Source organism: Entelurus aequoreus, linkage group LG10 (genome assembly GCF_033978785.1).
Source record: "Entelurus aequoreus isolate RoL-2023_Sb linkage group LG10, RoL_Eaeq_v1.1, whole genome shotgun sequence".
Lineage (NCBI taxonomy): Eukaryota > Metazoa > Chordata > Actinopteri > Syngnathiformes > Syngnathidae > Entelurus > Entelurus aequoreus.
In genome coordinates this window covers 80937188-80955404 of record NC_084740.1, presented here as the reverse complement: position 1 = coordinate 80955404, position 18217 = coordinate 80937188, and the positions used below count along the sequence as shown (strand labels likewise).

The 18217-nt window shown below is 36.7% G+C and overlaps 1 protein-coding gene across 2 annotated transcripts in view; it reads right to left on the bottom strand.

The window, feature by feature from the left end:
* Positions 1 to 18217, bottom strand: part of LOC133659088 (integrin beta-like protein 1) — an 88995-nt gene that overhangs the window by 13147 nt on the left and 57631 nt on the right. The gene's annotated exons all lie outside the window — the stretch shown is intronic.

The following is an 18217-nucleotide window of genomic DNA, read 5'->3' as shown; positions in this document are numbered from 1 at the left end:
TACAAAGACACAAGGACAAGGAGTTGTCACATCCTGATCGCCTTTGTATGTCACCACTCTGAGGTGTGGCCCAGAAAAGGTCGAATCTTACAGCTGTTTTGAACTTTGAAGCAATTTTCCCAAAATAAATATTACAGTCTTTGAGGCAAAATGTGGACACTGTGAAGCTTAGGAGGAGTTTGAATCTTTGGGCACCGAACAATTTGATCCAAAGGTTGATGATTCGATTCAGAATCAATTTTCGAATCAACACAATTCTCGATTCGAACCGATTCTCACAATGTATTATTTGGCATAATAACTCAAATGAACATTTCTCAAAACAGGTTAGCAAAGTTCCCTCAGGTTGCATGGAGATGGACTAAATATATCTTCTCGAAAATGTATCAATTTAAAAACAATATGTGTGTGTGTGTGTGTGTTTGTGTGTGTGTGTGTGTGTGTGTGTGTGTGTGTGTGTGTGTGTGTGTGTGTGTGTGTGTGTGTGTGTGTGTGTGTGTGTGTGTGTGTGTGTGTGTGTGTGTGTGTGTGTGTGTGTGTGTGTGTGTGTGTGTGTGTTCTTGTATTTCCACCCTTCTTGAGACATCCACAAGAATTGTATTGGGACCGAAATCATGGTCCCAATACGGAAAACCATTGCATCTAATAGAGAGCCAAATACTAGAGTCTGTGAACATTGCTCCAAAGTCAGGGTTTTTTTTTGTTGATTTAATGTGCATACAAATTCTGACTTTTATCACAATATTGCCAATTTTTTTGTTGTTCTTGTAAAATAGTGACATTTTCTCGAGTAAAATCATGACTTTTGTCATCATTTTGCCAAGTAAAATTCAGATTATTATTAGAGATGTCCGATAAATGCCTTAAAATGTAATATCGGAAATAATCTGTATCGTTTTTTTTTATTATCGGTATCTTTTTTTTTTTTTTTTTTTTTTTTTTTTTTTACACTCATTTACACAAAAGGGTTGTTTCTTTCTGTTATTAATATTCTGCTTCCTACATTATATATCAATATATATCAATACAGTCTGCAAGGGATACAGTCCGTAAGCACACATGATTGTGCGTGCTGCTGCTCCACTAATAGTACTAACCTTTAACACTTAATTTTACTCATTTTCATTCATTACTAATTTCAATGTAACTGTTTTTATATTGTTTTACTTTCTTTTTTATTCAAGAAAATGTTTTTAATTTATTTATCTTATTTTATTTTATTTTTTTTTTTTTTTAAAGTACCTTATCTTCACCATACCTGGTTGTCCAAATTAGGCATAATAATGTGTTAATTCCACGACTGTATATATCGGTTGATATCGGTATCGGTTGATATCGGTATCGGTAATTAAAGAGTTGGACAATATCGGAATATCGGATATCGGCAAAAAGCCATTATCGGACATCCCTAATTATTATTATAATATTGCCGAAATTGTAAAGTTTTCTTATATAATTGTGACTTGTCGAGTGAAATTACGACTCTTTTCATAAAATTGCCAAAGCTTTAAGCTTTTCTTGTAAAATTGCGACTGTTATTGAGTAAAATTCCAACTTGTATCATAATATTGCACAAATGTTCAGTTTTTCTTGTAAAATGTTGACTTGCGTTGAGTAAAATGATGACTTTTGTTATATAATACTGCCAAAATTCTAAGTTTTTCTGACCTTTCTCTTGTGAAATTCCAACTAATTTTTCACAACAAGCTTTTTTATATTTGCATAGTATGTAAAAATTATTATTATTATATCATTAATGTTGTAAATACAAATATGTATATGTCTAGAAAGGGTGATCCTAAAGGGATAGGCATTTTTCGGAGGTCTCAAGAAGGTGACAAATACAAGAATGTGTGGGTGTGTGTGTGTGTGTGTGTGTGTTCTTGTATTTCTACCCTTCTTGAGACATCCACAAGGAAAAGTACCGTCCATATGAGGAGGACCGAAATCATGGTCCCAATACGGAAAACCATTGCATCTAATAGAGAGCCAAATACTAGAGTCTGTGAATATTGCTCCAAAGTCAGGTTTTTTTTTTGTTGATTTAATGTGCATACAAATTCTGACTTTTAGCACAATATTGCCAATTTTTTTGTTGTTCTTGTAAAATAGTGACATTTTCTCGAGTAAAATCATGACTTTTGTCATCATTTTGCCAAGTAAAATTCAGATTATTATTAGAGATGTCCGATAAATGCGTTAAAATGTAAAATCGGAAATTATCGGTATCGTTTTTTTTTATTATCAGTATCGTTTTTATTTTTATTTTTATTTTTTTTAATTTTTTTTACACTCATTCACACAAAAGGGTTGTTTCTTTCTGTTATTAATATTCTGCTTCCTACATTATATATCAATATATATCAATACAGTCTGCAAGGGATACAGTCCGTAAGCACACATGATTGTGCGTGCTGCTGGTCCACTAATAGTACTAACCTTTAACACTTAATTTTACTCATTTTCATTCATTACTAGTTTCAATGTAACTGTTTTTATATTGTTTTACTTTGTTTTTTATTCAAGAAAATGTTTTTAATTTATTTATCTTATTTTATTTTATTTTTTATTTTTTTTAAAGTACCTTATCTTCACCATACCTGGTTGTCCAAATTAGGCATAATAATGTGTTAATTCCACGACTGTATATATCGGTTGATATCGGTATCGGTAATTAAATAGTTGGTCAATATCGGAATATCGGATATCGGCAAAAAGCCATTATCGGACATCCCTAATTATTATTATAATATTGCCGAAATTGTAAAGTTTTCTTATATAATTGTGACTTGTCGAGTGAAATTACGACTCTTTTCATAAAATTGCCAAAGCTTTAAGCTTTTCTTGTAAAATTGCGACTGTGATTGAGTAAAATTCCAACTTGTATCATAATATTGCACAAATGTTCAGTTTTTCTTGTAAAATGTTGACTTGCGTTGAGTAAAATGATGACTTTTGTTATATAATACTGCCAAAATTCTAAGTTTTTCTGACCTTTCTCTTGTGAAATTCCAACTCATTTTTCACAACAAGCTTTTTTATATTTGCATAGTATGTTAAAATTATTATTATTATATTATTAATGTTGTAAATACAAATATTTATATGTCTGGAAAGGGTGGTCTTAAAAGGATAGGCATTTTTCGGAGGTCTCAAAAAGGTAACAAATACATGAATGTGTGTGTCTGTGTGTATAAGTGTGTGTGTGTGTGTTCTTGTATTTCTATCCTTCTTGAGACATCCACAAGGAAAAGTACCGTCCACATGAGGAGGTGTGAACAAGTTAGGACCGAAATCATGGTCCCAATACGGAAAACCATTGCATCTAATAGAGAGCCAAATACTAGAGTCCGTGAACATTGCTCCAAAGTCAGCGTTTTTTTGTTGTTGATTTAATGTGCATACAAATTCTGACTTTTATCACAATATTGCCAATTTTTTTGTTGTTCTTGTAAAATAGTGACATTTTCTCGAGTAAAATCATGACTTTTGTCATCATTTTGCCAAGTAAAATTCAGATTATTATTATAATATTGCCAAAATTGTAAAGTTTTCTTATATAATTGTGACTTGTCGAGTGAAATTACGACTCTTTTCATAAAATTGCCAAAGCTTTAAGCTTTTCTTGTAAAATTGCGACTGTGATTGAGTAAAATTCCAACTTGTATCATAATATTGCACAAATGTTCAGTTTTTCTTGTAAAATGTTGACTTGCGTTGAGTAAAATGATGACTTTTGTTATATAATACTGCCAAAATTCTAAGTTTTTCTGACCTTTCTCTTGTGAAATTCCAACTAATTTTTCACAACAAGCTTTTTTATATTTGCATAGTATGTTAAAATTATTATTATTATATCGTTAATGTTGTAAATACAAATATTTATATGTCTAGAAAGGGTGGTCCTAACGGGATAGGCATTTTTCGGAGGTCTCAAAAAGGTAACAAATACAAGAATGTGTGTGTGTGTGTGTGTGTGTGTGTGTGTGTGTGTGTGTGTGTGTGTGTGTGTGTGTGTTCTTGTATTTCTACCCTTCTTGAGACATCCACAAGGAAAAGTGCCGTCCATATGAGGAGGTGTGAACAAGTTAGGACCGAAATCATGGTCCCAATACGGAAAATCATTGCATCTAATAGAGAGCCAAATACTAGAGTCCGTGAACATTGCTCCAAAGTCAGCGTTTTTTTTTTGTTCATTTAATGTGCATACAAATTCTGACTTTTATCACAATATTGCCAATTTTTTTGTTGTTCTTGTAAAATAGTGACATTTTCTTGAGTAAAATCATGACTTTTGTCATCATTTTGCCAGGTAAAATTCAGATTATTATTATAATATTGCCGAAATTGTAAAGTTTTCTTATATAATTGTGACTTGTCGAGTGAAATTACGACTCTTTTCATAAAATTGCCAAAGCTTTAAGCTTTTCTTGTAAAATTGCGACTGTGATTGAGTAAAATTCCAACTTGTATCATAATATTGCACAAATGTTCAGTTTTTCTTGTAAAATGTTGACTTGCGTTGAGTAAAATGATGACTTTTGTTATATAATACTGCCAAAATTCTAAGTTTTTCTGACCTTTCTCTTGTGAAATTCCAACTCATTTTTCACAACAAGCTTTTTTATATTTGCATAGTATGTAAAAATTATTATTATTATATCGTTAATGTTGTAAATACAAATATTTATATGTCTAGAAAGGGTGGTCCTAAAGGGATAGGCATTTTTCGGAGGTCTCAAAAAGGTGACAAATACAAGAATGTGGGTGTCTGTGTGTGTGTGTGTGTGAAGTGTGAAGTGAATTACATTTATATAGCGCTTTTTCTCAAGTGACTCAAAGCGCTTTACATAGTGAAACCCAATATCTAAGTTACATTCAAACCAGTGTGGGTGGCACTGGGAGCAGGTGGGTAAAGTGTCTTGCCCAAGGACACAACGGCAGTGACTAGGATGGCGGAAGCGGGGATCGAACCTGCAACCCTCAAGTTGCTGGCACGGCCGCTCTACCAACCGAGCTATACCGCCCCATGTGTGTGTGTGTACTTGTATTTCTACCCTTCTTGAGACATCCACAAGGAAAAGTACCGTCCATATGAGGAGGTGTGAACAAGTTAGGACCGAAATCATGGTCCCAATACGGAAAACCATTGCATCTGATAGAGAGCCAAATACTAGAGTCCGTGAACATTGCTCCAAAGTCAGGTTTTTTTTTGTTGATTTAATGTGCATACAAATTCTGACTTTTATCACAATATTGCCAATTTTTTTGTTGTTCTTGTAAAATAGTGACATTTTCTCGAGTAAAATCATGACTTTTGTCATCATTTTGCCAAGTAAAATTCAGATTATTACTAGAGATGTCCGATAATATCGGCCTGCCGATATTATCGTCCGATAAATGCGTTAAAATGTAATATCGGAAATTATCGGTATCGGTTGTTTTTTTTATCGGTATCGTTTTTTTTTGTTTGTTTGTTTTTTTTGTTTTGTTTTTTTTACACTCATTCACACTCATTCACACAAAAGGGTTGTTTCTTTCTGTTATTAATATTCTGGTTCCTACATTATATATCAATATATATCAATACAGTCTGCAAGGGATACAGTCCGTAAGCACACATGATTGTGCGTGCTGCTGGTCCACTAATAATACTAACCTTTAACAGTTAATTTTACTCATTTTCATTCATTACTAGTTTCAATGTAACTGTTTTTATATTGTTTTACTTTCTTTTTTATTCAAGAAAATGTTTTTAATTTATTTATCTTATTTTATTTATTTATTTTTATTTTTTTAAAGTACCTTATCTTCACCATACCTGGTTGTCCAAATTAGGCATAATAATGTGTTAATTCCACGACTGTATATATCGGTTGATATCGGTATCGGTTGATATCGGTATCGGTAATTAAAGAGTTGGACAATATCGGAATATCGGATATCGGCAAAAAGCCATTATCGGACATCCCTAATTATTATTATAATATTGCCGAAATTGTAAAGTTTTCTTATATAATTGTGACTTGTCGAGTGAAATTACGACTCTTTTCATAAAATTGCCAAAGCTTTAAGCTTTTCTTGTAAAATTGCGACTGTTATTGAGTAAAATTCCAACTTGTATCATAATATTGCACAAATGTTCAGTTTTTCTTGTAAAATGTTGACTTGCGTTGAGTAAAATGATGACTTTTGTTATATAATACTGCCAAAATTCTAAGTTTTTCTGACCTTTCTCTTGTGAAATTCCAACTAATTTTTCACAACAAGCTTTTTTATATTTGCATAGTATGTAAAAATTATTATTATTATATCATTAATGTTGTAAATACAAATATGTATATGTCTAGAAAGGGTGATCCTAAAGGGATAGGCATTTTTCGGAGGTCTCAAGAAGGTGACAAATACAAGAATGTGTGGGTGTGTTTGTGTGTGTGTGTGTGTGTTCTTGTATTTCTACCCTTCTTGAGACATCCACAAGGAAAAGTACCGTCCATATGAGGAGGTGTGAACAAGTTAGGACCGAAATCATGGTCCCAATACGGAAAACCATTGCATCTGATAGAGAGCCAAATACTAGAGTCCGTGAACATTGCTCCAAAGTCAGGTTTTTTTTTTGTTGATTTAATGTGCATACAAATTCTGACTTTTATCACAATATTGCCAATTTTTTTGTTGTTCTTGTAAAATAGTGACATTTTCTCGAGTAAAATCATGACTTTTGTCATCATTTTGCCAAGTAAAATTCAGATTATTACTAGAGATGTCCGATAATATCGGCCTGCCGATATTATCGTCCGATAAATGCGTTAAAATGTAATATCGGAAATTATCGGTATCGGTTGTTTTTTTTATCGGTATCGTTTTTTTTTGTTTGTTTGTTTTTTTTGTTTTGTTTTTTTTACACTCATTCACACTCATTCACACAAAAGGGTTGTTTCTTTCTGTTATTAATATTCTGGTTCCTACATTATATATCAATATATATCAATACAGTCTGCAAGGGATACAGTCCGTAAGCACACATGATTGTGCGTGCTGCTGGTCCACTAATAATACTAACCTTTAACAGTTAATTTTACTCATTTTCATTCATTACTAGTTTCAATGTAACTGTTTTTATATTGTTTTACTTTCTTTTTTATTCAAGAAAATGTTTTTAATTTATTTATCTTATTTTATTTATTTATTTTTATTTTTTTAAAGTACCTTATCTTCACCATACCTGGTTGTCCAAATTAGGCATAATAATGTGTTAATTCCACGACTGTATATATCGGTTGATATCGGTATCGGTTGATATCGGTATCGGTAATTAAAGAGTTGGACAATATCGGAATATCGGATATCGGCAAAAAGCCATTATCGGACATCCCTAATTATTATTATAATATTGCCGAAATTGTAAAGTTTTCTTATATAATTGTGACTTGTCGAGTGAAATTACGACTCTTTTCATAAAATTGCCAAAGCTTTAAGCTTTTCTTGTAAAATTGCGACTGTGATTGAGTAAAATTCCAACTTGTATCATAATATTGCACAAATGTTCAGTTTTTCTTGTAAAACGTTGACTTGCGTTGAGTAAAATGATGACTTTTGTTATATAATACTGCCAAAATTCTAAGTTTTTCTGACCTTTCTCTTGTGAAATTCCAACTAATTTTTCACAACAAGCTTTTTTATATTTGCATAGTATGTAAAAATTATTATTATTATATCATTAATGTTGTAAATACAAATATGTATATGTCTAGAAAGGGTGGTCCTAACGGGATAGGCATTTTTCGGAGGTCTCAAGAAGGTAACAAATACAAGAATGTGTGTGTGTGTGTGTGTGTGTGTGTGTGTGTGTGTGTGTGTGTGTGTGTGTGTGTGTGTGTGTGTGTGTGTGTATGTGTGTGTGTGTGTGTGTGTAAATACGTATATACATAAATATGTGTATATATGCAGGGCTCAAATTTAATGGTGGCAACTGCGGCAAAAGCCGCGACCGCCCTCATCTTTCGCCGTAATGCCCCGAAAAATTGACCAAGATTTGCGGCAAGAACATGCCGTGACCGCCCTTGACTTTTTACTTGTTAATGGACGAGGGATGTAACAATAAACGGTACAATGATAATTTGCGATAAAATTCCCGACGGTCAGTAATACCGTTTAATTTTTTAATTACCGAAAAACCGTCCTTTATTAATGCATTTTAGGCAACAGGAAGTCAGGCGCATGCGCACTAGCGTCGTTTGGCTTGATAATCATGGCGGACTAACTACAGGGACTTTGCCGCGGAGATTTCCCCTCGGAGTAAACGGAGCCAAGCGCTTGGTTTAATGTCATTTTCCCTCGCTTCCCGACATGTGTTTAAGAGGGCACTGCTGTGTTTAGATGGAGACAGGTGTGGACAATATTGGAGACACTTTTCCCCACACTGAAAGTGTGTCTGAATGTGTATATATAAATATATGTAAATATGTGTATATAAATATATGTGTGTATATAAGTATGTAAATATGTATATACAGTATACATATGTGTGTATATATTTATAAATATGTGTGTATATATGCATACATATATATGCATATATATGTATGTATATATACATATATATTTTTATTCTTCTTCAAAAACCTTATTTTTTCATTAATGGATTTTTCAAAATGATGAATTTAATTAAAATCGGGATGAATACGCATCGTCATTTGGATGTGAATCGATTTTTTGGGGGGCACCCCTACTGTTTAGGCAATGTTTTAAGTAACAAAAATATAGAAAATATCTTGATAATGCAGTACCTCGAAGTTAACCACTGTCAATATTAGGGCATCACATATTAGTCTTCGGTCTTGGAATGCAAGTGTAAAAGGAAGTTAATAATGTAAAAATAATAAAACACTGCACATAATGCATTGGAGAGACTTGGTTTTCATATATAAAAAAATACGCTAAAACTAAGATTAGCATGTTTTTATTTCCCAAAACATCTGGTACAAAACAGGTAGTGCAGTGATGTTATTCCTTTCAAAATATGTTGTTGGTTGATCAGTGCTAAGTACAGTAATTGAGATAGTGTACTTATTAATAAAGCGTACAGGTAGTGCATACGTGACTCACTATCACCTCCTTTGGAAGCGAATGGAATTACAAATATTAATCAAGTTTTTTGGGGTTTTTTGTAATATAGTGATTTATAAACTTTTATTGTGAAACTCAGTGAACTGAATCTAGAAAGTACACACCGATGTACAGACTCCTTTTTTTCCCCATAGATCGGTGCAAGGGACTCAGTTACCTTGGCAACCACTGATGTCATAACACCCCTTGCCTTATTGATTATCTGCGACCGTCAAAGTCTCCAAACCTGGAGTGCTTGCCTCTGTGTGTGTGTGTGTGTGTGTGTGTGTGTGTGTGTGTGTGTGTGTGTGTGTGTGTGTGTGTGTGTGTGTGTGTGTGTGTGTGTGTGTGTGTGTGTGTGTGTGTGTGTGTGTGTGTGTGTGTGTGTGTGTGTGTGTGTGTGTGTGTGTGTTGATCGTTTCACTTGTCACACTACCGTCTGATAAAGTCACATCGAGAGGGACAATTTTCTCTGCGTTTTCATGGCTACGCCTCCAGATGGTTTGGGGGCGTAGCAAATGAAATTGTGTGCAATTTTCGTAGCGTGGAGGCACCGTGTGCCCAACTGGAAGAAGAGAGGTAATTAAGATTGAAGGAGAGGGAAAGTGCAGCAGTTCAAGATTTCAGTTGGATTTTGTTCTGTTGACTTTTTGTTTGTGTTTTCAAAAGTTGTGATAGGGATTCGATGAACTGGCTGCTACCCCCCGACAAATGTTGTCAGAAGTTGGATCCAAAGATGGGTGAGGCACATGGGTGAATGGAACGGGACATGAGCTGGTTTTGGAATGGCAGAGTAGTGTGGTAAGGATTCTCCTTTCCTCAGTTTTGTCACAAATGGTGTCAGAAGTAGGATCCATATGATCTGTATGAGTGGGGAGCCAGGCATGATTGTAATGGAGCTCAGACCGGCTTTTAGAAGCGTTTTTTAGATAGCGGGTCTAGGATAGTACTGTGACAAATGGTGTCAGAAGTGGGATCCAGAGATGGTTGAAGCACTGCGATGATTGAAATGAGGAATGGGCTGGCCTCCAAGTTAAAGTTAAGGTACCATGTTGTCTTAGTCCTGTGACAAATGGTGTCAGAAGTGGGATCCAGAGATGGTTGAAGCACTGCGATGATTGAAATGAGGAATGGGCTGGCCTCCAAGTTAAAGTTAAGGTACCATGTTGTCTTAAACATGTGACAAATGGTGTCAGAATTGGGATCCAGAGATGGTTGAAGCACTGCGATGATTGAAATGAGGAATGGGCTGGCCTCCAAGTTAAAGTTAAGGTACCATGTTGTCTTAAACCTGTGACAAATGGTGTCAGAAGTGGGATCCAGAGATGGTTGAAGCACTGCAATGATTGAAATGAGGAATGGGCTGGCCTCCAAGTTAAAGTTAAGGTACCATGTTGTCTTAGTCTTGTGACAAATGGTGTCAGAAGTGGGATCTAGAGATGGTTGAAGCACTGCAATGATTGAAATGAGGAATGGGCTGGCCTCCAAGTTAAAGTTAAGGTACCATGTTGTCTTAGTCCTGTGACAAATGGTGTCAGAAGTGGGCTCCAGAGATGGTTGAAGCACTGCAATGATTGAAATGGGGAATGGGCTGGCCTCCAAGTTAAAGTTAAGGTACCATGTTGTCTTAGTCTTGTGACAAATGGTGTCAGAAGTGGGATCCAGAGATGATTGAAGCACTGCAATGATTGAAATGGGGAATGGGCTGGCCTCCAAGTTAAAGTTAAGGTACCATGTTGTCTTAGTCCTGTGACAAATGGTGTCAGAAGTGGGATCCAGAGATGGTTGAAGCACTGCAATGATTGAAATGGGGAATGGACTGGCCTCCAAGTTAAAGTTAAGGTACCATGTTGTCTTAGTCTTGTGACAAATGGTGTCAGAAGTGGGATCCAGAGATGGTTGAAGCACTGCAATGATTGAAATGAGGAATGGGCTGGCCTCCAATTTAAAGTTAAGGTACCATGTTGTCTTAGTCCTGTGACAAATGGTGTCAGAAGTGGGCTCCAGAGATGGTTGAAGCACTGCAATGATTGAAATGGGGAATGGGCTGGCCTCCAAGTTAAAGTTAAGGTACCAGTCTTGTGACAAATGGTGTCAGAAGTAGGATCCATATGATCTGTATGAGTGGGGAGCCAGGCATGATTGTAATGGAGCCCAGACCGGCTTTTAGAAGCATTTTTTAGATAGCGGGTCTAGGATAGTACTGTGACAAATGGTGTCAAAAGTGGGTTCCAGAGATGGTTGAAGCACTGTGATGATTCAAATGAGGAATGGGCTGGCCTCCAAGTTAAAGTTAAGGTACCATGTTGTCTTAGTCCTGTGACAAATGGTGTCAGAAGTGGGATCCAGAGATGGTTGAAGCACTGCGATGATTGAAATGAGGAATGGGCTGGCCTCCAAGTTAAAGTTAAGGTACCATGTTGTCTTAAACATGTGACAAATGGTGTCAGAATTGGGATCCAGAGATGGTTGAAGCACTGCGATGATTGAAATGAGGAATGGGCTGGCCTCCAAGTTAAAGTTAAGGTACCATGTTGTCTTAAACCTGTGACAAATGGTGTCAGAAGTGGGAGCCAGAGATGGTTGAAGCACTGCAATGATTGAAATGGGGAATGGGCTGGCCTCCAAGTTAAAGTTAAGGTACCATGTTGTCTTAGTCTTGTGACAAATGGTGTCAGAAGTGGGATCCAGAGATGGTTGAAGCACTGCAATGATTGAAATGAGGAATGGGCTGGCCTCCAAGTTAAAGTTAAGGTACCATGTTGTCTTAGTCCTGTGACAAATGGTGTCAGAAGTGGGCTCCAGAGATGGTTGAAGCACTGCAATGATTGAAATGGGGAATGGGCTGGCCTCCAAGTTAAAGTTAAGGTACCATGTTGTCTTAAACATGTGACAAATGGTGTCAGAATTGGGATCCAGAGATGGTTGAAGCACTGCGATGATTGAAATGAGGAATGGGCTGGCCTCCAAGTTAAAGTTAAGGTACCATGTTGTCTTAAACCTGTGACAAATGGTGTCAGAAGTGGGAGCCAGAGATGGTTGAAGCACTGCAATGATTGAAATGGGGAATGGGCTGGCCTCCAAGTTAAAGTTAAGGTACCATGTTGTCTTAGTCTTGTGACAAATGGTGTCAGAAGTGGGATCCAGAGATGGTTGAAGCACTGCAATGATTGAAATGAGGAATGGGCTGGCCTCCAAGTTAAAGTTAAGGTACCATGTTGTCTTAGTCCTGTGACAAATGGTGTCAGAAGTGGGCTCCAGAGATGGTTGAAGCACTGCAATGATTGAAATGGGGAATGGGCTGGCCTCCAAGTTAAAGTCAAGGTACCAAACTCTGTGTTTCACCTTGAAGGCGCTGGAATGTCTATTGGGAGTATAATGTACTCCCTTTTTACCTTATCATAATAATAATGAATTACATTTGTAACGCACTTTATATTTGTTAAAATCTCAAAGTGCTACAAAATATAAAAATAAAATAGAAAGTAAGAATATATAACAAAAAATTTAAATATAAATGAAATCCAGACACACACTGGATAAATACTAGATAAAACAGAAACATAGATACAAATATAAATAAAAGCATGAAAGCACTGGATAAAACCAGATAAGCAAGCAGTGTATTTAAAAACAAGAAGGCAGAGAAATTAGACAAAAAGCTGTGCTAAAAAGGTGGGTTTTTAGTCCCTTCTTAAAATGGTCCACCGACTGTGGTGCTCTAAGATGGTCAGGGAGAGCGTTCCAAAGTTCGGGAGCGGTCCAGCAGAAAGCCCGGCGGCCCATAGATTGTAACTTTGTCCTGATGGGTTTGAGGAGGTTAGTGTTTGAGGAGCGGAGGTTGCGGGTAGGGGGTTGAGGGGAAACTCGGTCCTTGAGGTAGGAGGGGGCGTTGCCGTAAATGCATTGGTGAGTGAGCAGGTTGATCTTAAATTGGGTCCGGGATGCGATAGGGAGCCAGTGGAGTGATTTGAGAATAGGTGTGATATGATCACGCTTGCTGTTTTGAATGAACTGGAGCTTTTTGATGCTCTTTTTGGGGACCCTGACGAGAAGTGCGTTGCAGTAATCAAGCCTGGAGGAGATGTCAGTTTATTGTTCTAAACTTATCAGTTTAGAACAATAAGGCTGTATTTCTTCCTGGGCGGGAGGGGGCTGTTTTCGTACTAAATAAGCTGACTCTTTCCGTTTGATTTTCAGACCGCTTCTTGATGCTGCTATTACAGCATTGTGAGGGCTGGTCTCCTAAAGCTTTAGTAAAACTTGATAATATTGCTATTCCGTCTTGGTGGTCCTTCTTACTCAACATATATGTCATCCGAAAGAATTTGGGATTGACCAGTGACTTTTGTTCCCTGAGAGGAAGACTGGTCCGACGCAACATTAGTCTTGTATATGAGCCCGGTGATCCGTTTTGGTCAACCCGATAAACCGGCTTGCTTTATTATTGAAATTGAGGGTACTAGTACTTGGAATTGTATTCCAAAAACCCCAATATGCAAACTGTTTGAAGGCCAAGCAATAATAAGTCTGTCAATCAGTGACCTGCAGCGTAGTTCCAAAGTGAGAGTAGCAGACCCAGCTGGAGTTCAGTGAAGTGGGAAGTCATGGAGATGACACATCGTGTAGGAGGCAGGGCGCGGAGGGAAATCAGGTCCTCAAATGTCAGTCGGAGTCTGGCTTCTTGTTTCGCATCGCCTCACTAAATAAACTGCCACTTTATCTCTGACCTTTTTTTTTGTTTGTTGTTGCCGTCAAATGCCATCCGCGACCATTCCGCACAATAACATCCGCGACAGAGGAACCCCGATGATCAAAGCAGGTGTTTCCTCCAGGAAATACCACAGGGGAAAGACGTCGAGAAGAAAAAAACCTCCTTTAAGCTGCTGCCTCACATTTTTTGGGCTTTTCTCCGCTCAAGCTGCCGTCCGCGGCGTTCATTCACGGCCAGGCTCATTTCCTCGCATGGCGGAAGCCGACGTGATCGCAATAAAGTCCAGCCACCGACGACAGCAAACAGAGCATACAAACACTGACTATCCTGACGAAAACCTTCTGTTAACTTGGCCGACTTAAAGCTGGTATTTCTCATATTCCCATTCCCGGTTGTAAAGGAAAGCTCCATTGTGTTGCAGCCAGCAGGGAGCATTTCAAGCTGGACTGCCGGAGAAGTTAATTAACTCTGCAGTCACATGTTCATACGTTTAATAGGGGGGATGGTTTTAATGCGCGCACTCGAAACAGATGCCAGACCTCCAGAAATCTAATTTGGGTCAAAACCTTCATAGCTACTTCTTGTGCTGTGTGATGTCAAATTACGATATAAACAATCTATCGTGTGAATGTTTACATCGTAATTGGACATTTTGACTGTGGTTTATAATGTAACTGCAGTGTTTGACTCTTTCCTCTTAAAAAGCCTTTTTTTTGTGCGGCTTTTTCTAAATAAGGCGAGAATTGAAGATTATCAATTCATTACACAAGCACATTAAGTACAAACAATAGCAATACCAGCGCTGGAGAGTAGACCGAGTCCTAAAAAGTCTGGTGCGTTAGATCCCTCTACATCAGGGGTCACCAACGCGGTGCCCGCGGGCACCAGGTTGCCCGTAAGGACCAGATGAGTAGCCCGCCGGCTTGTTCTAAAAATAGCTCAAATAGCAGCACTTATCAGTGAGCTGCCTCTATTTTTTAAATTTTATTTATTTACTAGCAAGCTGGTCTCGCTTTGCCCGACATTTTTAATTCTAAGAGAGACAAAACTCAAATAGAATTTGAAAATCCAAGAAAATATTTTAAAGACTTGGTCTTCACTTGTTTAAATAAATTCATTAATTTTTTTACTTTGCTTCTTATAACTTTCAGAAAGACAATTTTGGAGAAAAAATACAACCTTAAAAATGATTTTAGGATTTTTAAACACATATACCTTTTTACCTTTTAAATTCCTTCCTCTTCTTTCCTGACAATTTAAATCAATGTTCAAGTAAATATATTTTTTTTTATTGTAAAGAATAATAAATACATTTTAATTTAATTCTTCGTTTTAGCTTCTGTTTTTTCGACGAAGAATATTTGTGAAATATTTCTTCAAACTTATTATGATTAAAATTCAAAAAAATTATTCTGGATAATCTAGAAAATCTGTAGAATCAAATTTAAATCTTTTTTCAAAGTCTTTTGAATTTCTTTTAAAATTTTTGTTCTGGAAAATCTAGAAGAAATAATGATTTGTCTTTGTTAGAAATATAGCTTGGTCCAATTTGTTATATATTCTAACAAAGTGTAGATTGGATTTTAACCTATTTAAAACATGTCATCAAAATTCTAAAATCAATCTTAATCAGGAAAAATGACTAATGATGTTCCATAAATTATTTTTTTAAGTTTTTCTCTTCTTTTTTTCGGTTGAATTTTGAATTTTAAAGAGTCGAAATTGAAGATAAACTATGTTTCAAAATGTAATTGTCATTTTTTTCGTGTTTTCTCCTCTTTGAAACCGTTCAATTAAGTGTACATATAATTAATTATTAATAATAACATAGATTTAAAGGTAAATTGAGCAAATTGGCTATTTCTGGCAATTTATTTAAATGTGTATCAAACTGGTAGCCCTTCGCATTAATCAGTACCCAAGAAGTAGCTCTTGGTTTCAAAAAGGTTGGTGACCCCTGGTCTACATCATGGGTGTCAAACTCTGGCCCGCGGGCCAAAATTGGCCCGCCGTGTAATTTCACAATATCAAATTAACACTAGAGCTGGCCCGCCAATTATATACAGCGGCGGTGCCGCGGTAACACCGCATTCACCGCTAATTCTCATACTTGCCAACCCTCCCGGGAGATTTCAGTGCCCCTCCCGAAAATTGTCACGTCCAGTCACATAATATGTGCGGCTTTTGCACGCACACACAAGTGAATGCAACGCATACTTGATCAACAGCGATACAGGTCACACTGAGGGTGGCCGTATAAACAACTTTAACACTGTTACAAATATGCGCCACACAGTGACGCTACAAAGTGTGTGTGTGTGTGGAGGGGTGTGGGGAGGGGGAGGGGGGGTTTGGTGGTAGCGGGGTGTGTATTTTGTAGCGTCCCGGAAGAGTTAGTGCTGCAAAGGGTTCTGGGTATTTGTTCTGTTGTGTTTGTGTTATGTTACGGTGCGGATGTTCTCCCGAAATGTGTTTGTCATTCTTGTTTGGTGTGGGTTCACAGTGTGGCATATACTTCTAACAGTGTTAAAGTTGTTTATACGTCCACCTTCAGTGTGACCTGTATCGCTGTTGATCAAGTATGCGTTGTATTCACTTGTGTGTGTGCGTACAGAAGCCGCACATATCTTGTGATTGGGCCAGCACCCGTTGGGCTGGATGAAAAGCGGACGTGACGACAGCTCGTAGAGGACGTTAAAGGTAAGGCAACACTTTGGTTGGATAATGAAGGTTGCCTCAGCTCAAAGCCTGAGCCCCGACATTAATGAACTAGCATCCAAGAAAAGATGGCAGGTATCTGGCTTGGGCACATCAGATTAGATCAGTGTGTTGCAAACTGAACAGTTTAAAGTCCTGAATGGTTGGTTTATTCATTATTTTATTTTCACATGTATTAGCCTGTGGAAAAAGTTAATGTTGATATTTACCTCAGAAGGCTGCAAATAGAAAAGAGGCATTCCATTTTTATTTAAATTGTATTTGATATGCCATTGATATTTTTTAATTATTATTATTATTATTTGAAACTGGATTTTGCATGTCACTATAAAGTTATATAAGCCTTGCTTGTTCAATATTCAATGCAAAACTTGTTTGGGTCCCTATTAACAACATGCTTTTTGACAACGTTTAATCAATGTTGGGTTCTGACGCTGATTTGACCTTTGAATTTTGGTTATTTCCCAACCAATATTCTACAACACAAATACAACATTGAAACAACAAGCTTTTTGACGACGTTTAATTAATGTTGGGTTCTGACGTTGTTTTTGACCGTTGAATTTTGGTTATTTCCCAACCAATATTCTACAACACAAATACAACATTGAAACAACAAGCTTTTTGACGACGTTTAATTAATGTTGGGTTCTGACGTTGTTTTTGACCGTTGAATTTTGGTTATTTCCCAACCAATATTCTACAACACAAATACAACATTGAAACAACATGCTTTTTGACGATGTTTAATTAATGTTGGGTTCTGACGTTGTTTTTGACCGTTGAATGTTGGTTAATTCCCAACCAATATTCTACCACACAAATACAACGTTGAAACAACAAGCTTTTTGACGACGTTTAATTAATGTTGGGTTCTGACGTTGATTTGACCATTGAATGTTGGTTATTTCCCCACCAATATTCTACAACACAAATACAACGTTGAAAAAACAAGCTTTTTGACGACGTTTAATCAATGTTGGGTTCTGACGTTGATTTGACCTTTGAATTTTGGTTATTTTCCCAACCAATATTGTACAACACAAATACAACATTGAAACAACATGCTTTTTGACAACGTTTAATCAATGTTGGGTTCTGACGCTGATTTGACCTTTGAATTTTGGTTAATTCCCAACCAATATTCTACAAAACAACCAGCTTTTTGACGACGTTTAATCAATGTTGGGTTCTGACGTTGATTTGACCGTTGAATTTTGGTCATTTCCCAATCAATATTCTACGACACAAATACAACGTTGAAACAACAAGCTTTTTGGTGATGTTTAATCAATGTTGGGTTCTGACGTTGATTTGACCTTTGAATTTTGGTCATTTCCCAACCAACAACGTGGATCCAACTATAGACACCAACGTTTTCTCAATTTATGAATACAATTATTTAGCAACGTTGTTTAAAGGCCTACTGAAATTAATTTTTTTTATTTAAACGGGGATAGCAGATCCATTCTATGTGTCATACTTGATCATTTTGCGATATTGCCATATTTTTGCTGAAAGGATTTAGTAGAGAACAACGTCGATAAAGTTCGCAACTTTTGGTCTCCGATTAAAAAAAACCTTGCCCCTACCGGAAGTAGCGTGACGTTGTCAGTTGTTCACTCCCTCATATTTTCCTATTGTTTACACCAGCAGCGAGAGAGATTCAGACCGAGA